The 9042-nt window shown below is 42.9% G+C and overlaps 1 long non-coding RNA gene across 1 annotated transcript; it reads right to left on the bottom strand.

Moving 5' to 3' along the window:
* Positions 1-1476: 1476 nt before the first annotated feature.
* Positions 1477-2543, bottom strand: LOC142464350 (uncharacterized). The gene is made up of 3 exons (XR_012787661.1): positions 2233-2543; positions 2039-2149; positions 1477-1529 (listed from the first exon to the last, which is right to left on the bottom strand). It is a non-coding gene; the product is annotated as an uncharacterized LOC142464350 (long non-coding RNA).
* Positions 2544-9042: the final 6499 nt, after the last annotated feature.

Here is a 9042-nt window from a genome sequence, read left to right as displayed (position 1 = left end):
TTCCATGTCTTATCATTATTCTGTATGCGTAGAAGTTCATAGATGAAACAGTTTTCTTAGTGTTAGATTTTGAAGCTGTGTCTACTTGCATTATATTGAAGTGGTATCCATCGTCACCATGAGAAAATATGAGAGGGTATTGAAGTGCATCATATGAGCGATGTGTTTCATAAATGCGTTGAAGAGAGGTTGTGCGCCTTTGAAGAATGATGTCTCTCTTATCAAATTGTTGTCCAGCTATAACAATAGCAACTTCGTTAACTTGAGGAGCATTAAAGCGACGTTCATGTTCACCCACTGGTGTTTTGTCAGCTCTGATAACTACTTTATATTCATCAGTTGGCATGCGTTCCAGTGATGTTTTAAATGTGTTAATGAGATGATTATGTTGATGTAACATTTTTTGTAAGGATAGAACAATGTCACGTCTTATGTTTGGTATATAATGACATCGTTGATCGGCTTCTTGTTCTTCATCTCCCATGAAGTAAATTTGTAAAAATTTTGGATTTTCATTTGGCAATGGAAGTAGAGATCCTGCTCTGTGGTAAACTTGACCTTGTACTTTGAAAGTAGATTGAAATCCATGTTGTTTGATGACAGATGTAGCACCAAATGATGTCATTTGAAAACATGAGTTGTATTTGCGTATATTTTGTAGGAAATGTTTTGATTCACTTGTAGTTCCTGACATGTATGAAAGCAGTTCATTAGGTGTTTGTTGTATTGGTGGCAGTAAAATCTTTCCATTTCTACAGCACATTCCTGCAGATTCGTTAGGGAATGTTTTAGCTTGACAGTATGGACAAATAGTGGAAAGGTGTCCTATATTGACGTGTTGATGATTTTGGTATTGTATATGAGGTTCGTAGCTGAAAGCGCTGCGTGTTAAATTGATATGTATTACACTGTGTGTTTGTTGTTGTGTAGAATTGTCAAGGCATATTTCATGTTGTTCTGTTGTGTTAGCAGCAGTTGATGTTGTAGGGTGTTGTTGTAAAGTAGTAGATTTGTTTAGAATATTAACTTTTTTTTTGTTTGCTCTTGCTTTTATATTTTGTTGTCTCTGTTTTTCAAGGCGTATTACATATTGTTCTTCAGTTTGTTTGAGTAGTGAATTCTTGCGTTTTAGATTTTGTACACTTCGTTCTTCTGGTGTTTGTGTATCTCTTCTTACTTTTGCTCGTTCTCTCATTTGTTGTAGTTTTAGTAGATGTTTGTATTTTGTTGTTGTACTATCAGTTTGTTGTTGTAGTAATGTTGTTGCACTTGATGTTGATGGTTGTTGTGTGTCATATTGGTAATTGCATGTTTGTGATGTACTGTGAGCTGTTGTCAGTGTAGTTGTGTGTGATGTTTGATTAATTTTTTTTGGAGGCATATTTAAAAGGTAAGTAGTGTGTGTGTGTGTGTGTGTGTGTATAAAGTTATAATATTGTATTTTTATTACAGTTCACACATGCGACGTGTTGTAAAGATGTCATCAGATGTCACAGGTCCAGATGGTTGAATGGCGTCAGTGTACAGTCCTGTGAAAGTGTGTAAAAAATGGTAGTTAGTCTTGTTTGCAGAGGGACATGTTAAGGTTAATAAGAGTGTATTATAGTTATAGTAAATTTAGTAGTGTTGATATAGTTATTATGTGTATGTGATGATAGTTTTAAAAACATAGTGTAGTGTATTGTAATAGTACTGTGTTGTGTGTATAAAAATGTGTGTTGTACTGATAAAGGCATGTGTGATGTTGTATTAAAGAGGAATGTTATGTGTGGTAGTGTGAAAGAGTAAGGGTGTGTGTGTTGTGGGTGTTAAAGAGAAATTGTAGAGGTGTTGTGTGAGAAAGTGTAAGGGTGGATGTGGTGTTGTTTAAAGTGTGGTGTTGGTAAACAGTAAGGGTGTGTGTGACGTAGTAAAAGAGTAAAGTTGTGAGTGTGGTGGTTGTAAAGAGGAATGGTGTGTGTTGATGTAATTTGTATAAAATAAATAGATGTTAAAAAGTAATAAACATAGTAGATGTAAATGTATGTAACATACTGACCTTGTATTTTGTGTATGGATTTCTGGCTGTAAAGATGTTCCAGGTTGAAGATGCTTGAGGTGTAGACGCTCCAAAGTGGGTGATGATTTGTGTGGCTGGTGTTGTTGAGTCCTGCAAAAGTAATATAGTACAGTTATAACCTGTAAATGGATGGAAGTGTTTTAGTAATGTATAGAAAAAGTAAACATAGTTACCTTGTGTGAGTGGAATGTATTTGTAGTTGTGGAGTCTTAATAGTTTAGTGGCCTGTGAAAGGGTGTAAAATAAAATAGTTATATTTTGAGGGGTGTAGTGAAAGGGGTAAAAAGAGTAATGGTGTTCAGGGGATAAAGAGTAATGTTGGTGTGTAACAGAGGAATGTTGGGTGTGTGTGCTGGATGAGGAAGGGTTTGATGGGTGTGGAGTAAGGTTGTTGTGTTAAACAGGAAGTGTGTTGTGTGTTGTGAAGAGTAATGGCGGGTGAGGGAAGAGGAAGGGTGTGTGGGTGTGGTAATATGAAGGGTGGGTGTTTGTGGATTGTGTGAAGAGTATGGGTGGGTGTGGGTGTGGGAAGAGGAAGGGTGGGTGGGGGTGTGTGGAGGTGGGTGTGTGAAGAGTAAGGGTGGGTGGATGGGGGTGTGTGAAGAGTAAGGGTGGATGGGTGGGGGTGGGGTGAAGAGGAAGGGTGCGTGGTGTTGTGTTGTGAAGAGTAATGGGGGGTGGTGTGAGGGAAGAGGAAGGATGTATTTAGTTGGAGGGGTGGATTTGGGGGGTTTGTAGAATTGTGAAAGCCGGTACTGTTGATGCCTGTAAAAAGAAGGAAAAAAGTTAATAAATGTGTGTTTGTAGATGTAAATGTGAATGTTAGTGTAATTGATAAATGTGAATTGTAAATTATGAAAAGTAAAAATGAGATGTAATAATGGTGTATATGTATGTAATGATTTAATAATGCTGTAATGTATGTAATAAAAAGTTTAATATGTGTAGTTATGATGTAAATTAAATTGTTTTAGAATGCAAAGATGAAACGTAATAACTTACCTTGTGTGAGTGTAATTTTTCCTGTGCTGTGTTGAAGTACAAAAAATACTTTAGTTGTGACCTGTGAAAGTGTGTAAAAGAAAATAGTTATGTGGGTGTGGTGGTGGTAAAGGTGGGTGGGTGCTTTGTTGTTTGAAGAGTAATTGTGGAATAGGAAGGGTAGGGGTGTGAGGGAACATGAATGTTGTTTTGTTGGTTGTGTTTGGTGAAGAGAAAGTGTGTGTGTGTGTGTGTGTGTGTGTGTGTGTGTGAACGATGTGAGTGTGGTGGTGTTGAAAAATGTAGTGTGTGTATGTTGAAACAATATGTATTTTGTAGACGTGTGAAAGTGTGTAAAAAAGTGTTTGTATGGGGGTGTGTGTTAAAGGTGGTGTAATAGGAATTGTGGTTGAAGAGGAAGGTGGATGGGTGTGTGTAATATGTGTAGGTATGATGTAAATAAAATTGTTGTAGAATGCATACATGAAGATTAATAAGTTACCTTTTGTGAGTAAAACTTTTCCTGTGCTGTGTTTACGTAGAAAAATAGTATTTGTTGTGACCTGTGAAAGTGTGTAAAAGAAAATAGTTATGTGGGGGTGGTGGTGGTAAAGGTGGGTGGTGTAATAGGAAGGGTAGGGGTGTGATGGAAGAGGAATGTTGTTTGGATGGGTGTGTTGTGTGTGAAGGATGGCTGTGTGGTGGTGTGGGAAGAGGAAGTGTGTGTGGGTGGGTGTGTGTAAAGAGGAAGGGTGTGTGGGTGGGGGTGTGCTAAGAGAAAGGGTGGGTGGGGGTGTGGGAAGAGGAAGGGTGGGGGTATGGGAACAGGAAGGGTGGGTGGGGGTGTGGGAAGAGGAATGGTGTGTGGGTGGGGGTGTGGGAAGAGGAAGGGTGGGTGGGGGTGTGAAGAGGAAGGGTGGGTGGGGGTGTGTGAAGAGGAAGGGTGGGTGGGTGGGGGTGTGTGAAGAGGAAGGGTGGGTGGGGGGGTGTGAAGAGGAAGGGTGGGTGTGTGAAGAGGAAGGGTGGTTGGGTGGGGGTGTGGGAACATAAATGAAGAGTGGGTGGGTGGGTGGGTGGGAAGAGGAAGGGTGGGTGTGTGGTGGTGTGGGAAGAGGAAGGGTGGGTGGGTGTGAATAGTAAGGGTGGGTGTGAATAGTAAGGGTGGGTGGGTGGGGGGGGTGTGAAGAGCAAGGCTGGGTGGGTGGGGGTGTGTGAAGAGCAAGGGTGGGTGGGTGGGGGTGTGGGAAGAGTAAGGGTGGGTGTGTGGGGGTGTGGGAAGAGTAAGGGTGGGTGGGTGGGGGTGTGTGAAGAGTAAGGGTGGGTGGGTGGGGGTGTGTGAAGAGTAAGGGTGGGTGGGTGGGGGGGTGTGAAGAGTAAGGGTGGGTGGGTGGGGGTGTGTGAAGAGTAAGGGTGGGTGGGTGGGGGTGTGTGAAGAGTAAGGGTGGGTGGGTGGGGGTTTGTGAAGAGTAAGGGTGGGTGGGTGGGGGTGTGTGAAGAGGGTGGGTGGGTGGGGGTGTGTGAAGAGTAAGGGTGGGTGGGTGGGGGTGTGTGAAGAGTAAGGGTGGGTGGGTGGGGGTGTGTGAAGAGTAAGGGTGGGTGGGTGGGGGTGTGTGAAGAGTAAGGGTGGGTGGGTGGGGGTGTGTGAAGAGTAAGGGTGGGTGGGTGGGGGTGTGTGAAGAGTAAGGGTGGGTGGGTGGGGGGGTGTGAAGAGTAAGGGTGGGTGGGTGGGGTGTGTGAAGAGTAAGGGTGGGTGGGTGGGGGTGTGTGAAGAGTAAGGGTGGGTGGGTGGGGGGGTGTGAAGAGTAAGGGTGGGTGGGTGGGGGGGTGTGAATAGTAAGGGTGGGTGGGTGGGGGTGTGTGAAGAGTAAGGGTGGGTGGGTGGGGGTGTGTGAAGAGTAAGGGTGGGTGGGTGGGGGTGTGTGAAGAGTAAGGGTGGGTGGGTGGTGGTGTGTGAAGAGTAAGGGTGGGTGGGTGGTGGTGTGTGAAGAGTAAGGGTGGGTGGGTGGGGGTGTGTGAAGAGTAAGGGTGGGTGGGTGGGGGTGTGTGAAGAGTAAGGGTGGGTGGGTGGGGGTGTGTGAAGAGTAAGGGTGGGTGGGTGGGGGTGTGTGAAGAGTAAGGGTGGGTGGGTGGGGGTGTGTGAAGAGTAAGGGTGGGTGGGTGGGGGTGTGTGAAGAGTAAGGGTGGGTGGGTGGGGGTGTGTGAAGAGTAAGGGTGGGTGGGTGGGGGTGTGTGAAGAGTAAGGGTGGGTGGGTGGGGGTGTGTGAAGAGTAAGGGTGGGTGGGTGGGGGTGTGTGAAGAGTAAGGGTGGGTGGGTGTTGTGAAATAGCAGTAATGAACATTAAATATGATGTATTTGTATAAAAAGAATTTAAAATGAGCATTTAATAAAGAAATTTATTTTGCCACAAACAAAAATAACATTTTAAAATAAAAGTTTCAAAGAAAATTGTGCAGAAAGTTATGTGAGCGTAGAGCATCCAGAGATTGGCGTTCGGAGGGCATTGTTAGATGTGAAATGTTTGTACAAATGTTTGTTAATAAAGTTAAAAATGTTGTCAGGAAAAAAATAAAAATATTTTTTTTTGAAATGAGTTGGTGAAAGTGGTGTGTGCGGAGCGCATCCAGAGATTGGCGTGCGGAGGGCATTGGAAGATTGAAATGTATGTAGTTGATGTGTGAATAATGTTGAATGTATTAATGTAATATGTGTGGTGATGTGTGAATGAATAAAACTTTATTAAAAATGAAAGTATGATATAGCGGCAAGGAAGAAATTATAAGAATGGATAAAAAAAAAAAATTTGCAAAGCGGGGGTAATGTAAATAAAAAGTATAATAGCGGGTATGAAAGAAATAAAAGAAAATATTATATAAATGGATAATAGTAAAAGACATTTAGTGTGTCGGGCATTTTATAAATGTAATTGACAGTGCGTAGGTGCACGCCATTGTAGAAAGTGTGAGCGCATGCAGAGATTGGCGTTCGGAGGTGATTGTTAGATGTAAAATGTTTGTATAAATGTTTGTTAATAAAGTTGTAAATGTTGGCAGAAAAAATAATGTTTTAAAAAAAAAAAGTGTATGCGGAGCGCATCCAGAGATTGGCGTGCGGAGGGCATTGGAAGATTTAAATGTATGTAGTTGATGTGTGAATGATGTTGAATGTATTAATGTAATGTGTGGCGATGTGTGAATGAAGCAAAGTTGATAAAAAGTGAAAGTATGATATAGCGGCTATGCCAAAAAATAAAGAAAAGAATAAATAATTATATAGCGGCTATGGAAAAAAAAAGGAGTAAATTATAAGAATCGATAAAAAAAATACATTTGGAAAAAAAAAGGAGTAAATTATAAGAATCGATAAAAAAAATACATTAGCAAAGCGGGGGTAATGTAAATAAAAAGAATTATATTGGCTATGAAATAAAGATAAAATAAAATAAAATATGTTATAAATGGATAATAGGAAAAAAAAATTAGTGTGTCGGCCATTTTAAAAATTAAATTGACACTGCGTAGGTGCACGCCATTGTACAAAGAGATATAAATGTGAATAGATATAAATTAATTGTAATTGTAAGTGAGTAGTTTGAGAAGAAATTGAAGTTCATAGAGAGTAGGCGGTGAGCGGCGTCCATGTGTTTGTAGAGGCAAATGTTTGTATTTAGTAGTTGTAAAAGCAAAATTTTGGTAAATTAATGTAGTTGATGTGTGAATGATGTAGAATGTTAAGTGTGTCGGCCATTTTACAAATATAATTTACACTGCGTAGGTGCACGGCATTGTAGAAAGAGAAATACATTTAAATAGTACCAGAGTTTGTGGGGCATTAGTAAAAATGTAGAAAGAGTGCGGTGTGGGTGGCGGTTTATAGGGGTATTTGCACAGACATTGAAGTAGTAGGGCTACGGGCGGCCGGTGTAATGTGGGCGCGAGTTAATGGACGCGTGCGGGCGGTGTAATGTGCGCGGCGGCGGGCATATATGAGGTGGGCAGAGAGCGGGCGGTGTAACGGGCGCTGTAATATGAGCGCTTCGTTGCGGAGGGAGAATGAAGGTAATGGGCCGCTGTAATATGTGCGGTTTAGACGATTGTCGTTGCGGAGGGAGAGGCACCCATATATGAGGTGGGCAGAGCGTTGCGGAGGGAGAATGAAGGTAATGGGCGATTGTGCGCGGCGGCGGGCATATATGAGGTGGGCAGAGAGCGGGCGGTGTAACGGGCGCTGTAATATGAGCGTTGCGGAGGGAGAATGAAGGTAATGGGCCGCTGTAATATGTGCGGTTTAGACGATTGTCATGAGCGCTTCGTTGCGGAGGGAGAATGAAGGTAATGGGCCGCTGTAATATGTGCGGTTTAGACGATTGTCGTTGCGGAGGGAGAGGCGCCCATATATGAGGTGGGCAGAGCGTTGCGGAGGGAGAATGAAGGTAATGGGCGATTGTCGTTGCGGAGGGAGAATTGTAAATGTATAAGATGTGTGTAAGATGTGTGTGTGTGTGTGTGTGTGCACAGGGGTGACAGTAGGGGTGATTTGTGTGTCAGTGTGGGGGGTGAGTGACACTGAGTGTGTGTGGGGTGACAGTGTGTGTGTGTGTGTGTGTACAGTGTTCAGTGACACTGAGTCTGAGGGGGTGAGTGTGTGTACAGGGTTGTGTGTGAGAGGGGGTGTGTGAGTGTGGGGGGCGAGTGAGTGTGAGGGGTGTGAGTGTGGGGGGTTGTGTGTGAGTGTGAGGGGGTGACTGTGTGTACAGGGTTGTGTGTGAGTGTGGGGGGTTGTGTGTGAGTGTGGGGGGTGAGTGACACTGAGTGTGTGTGAGTGTGAGGGGGTGACTGTGTGTACAGGGTTGTGTGTGAGTGTGGGGGGCCAGTGAGTGTGAGGGGTGTGAGTGTGGGGGGTTGTGTGTGAGTGTGGGGGGTGAGAGTGTGGGGGGTTGGTGTGTGAGTGTGGGGGGTGAGAGTGTGACATGTCAACTTACCAAGGAGTCGTCAGAGGTTCTGGCCGTGTGGTGTGACTGCAAGTGTGTGAGAGTGAAGGAGGTGATGTCACAGTGGGGCGTACCTCTTGGGCAATGACAGTCAGGACCAATGAGATTCACCGCAGATAGCACTAACCTCACTAACCATTCGATTTTATATATTAAGATTTATTATATTACAATAGTATATAGTGTATGTGTGGTCAATTTATATTTTTTGTGCAGCAGTATACACTTTTGGTATATTGCAATTCATCTTACAACTGAATATACAGTATATGATGTGTATTTATTATGATATAACAACAGTATATTTATATAGTATATTTATATTACAACAGTACTGTATACTGTATATTTTGTCTATTTATATTTATAGTACAGCAGTATACATTTTTGTATATTTATATTTACTGTATATTACAACATTACATGTACAGTATACAGTATACATTTTATATTGCTGCATATTAATAACACAATATAATTTCTTTGCATTGTAGGGAGACTACTCTTCTGGTGGACAGAATAAGTGAGGAGAATGATGAGAGGAACGCATTAAGGGTTAAAAACACTCTTCAGGAAAACCACAATCTGACTGTATCCGAGAGCAGCATAAAGAAGATGAGACGCAGAATTGGATGGAAATATGGACGTGTGAGGTTAGTACTGGACAGTACAGGAGGTACTGTAAAGTAAAAGTGTTGTTTTGCAAACTGTACTGCGCTGTGACGCTAACATTTTTTATTCATTGTCATTACAGAGCGTACCCCATGATACGGGACGCAAACAAAATCAAAAGAGTGCTCCAGGCCCAGGCATGGATCGACAGCGGTGAGACTTTCAAGGATTGCATCTTCACTGATGAGTCTACTGTGTCGCTGGAGAGATTTGCAAGATTTGCGTTCCACAAAAAAGGCCGCATAACTTTGAAGCCGCGGCCAAAACACCCTGTGAAGCTGCATGTGTGGGGTGCCATCTCTAGGCGTGGACCGGGATGCAGTGTCGTCTTTGAAAGTACAA

This window comes from Ascaphus truei, chromosome 12, assembly GCF_040206685.1.
Source record: "Ascaphus truei isolate aAscTru1 chromosome 12, aAscTru1.hap1, whole genome shotgun sequence".
In the NCBI taxonomy this organism is placed as follows: Eukaryota; Metazoa; Chordata; class Amphibia; order Anura; family Ascaphidae; genus Ascaphus; species Ascaphus truei.
The sequence above is the reverse complement of the archived record's forward strand: the minus strand, read 5'-3'. Positions and strand labels throughout refer to the sequence as shown.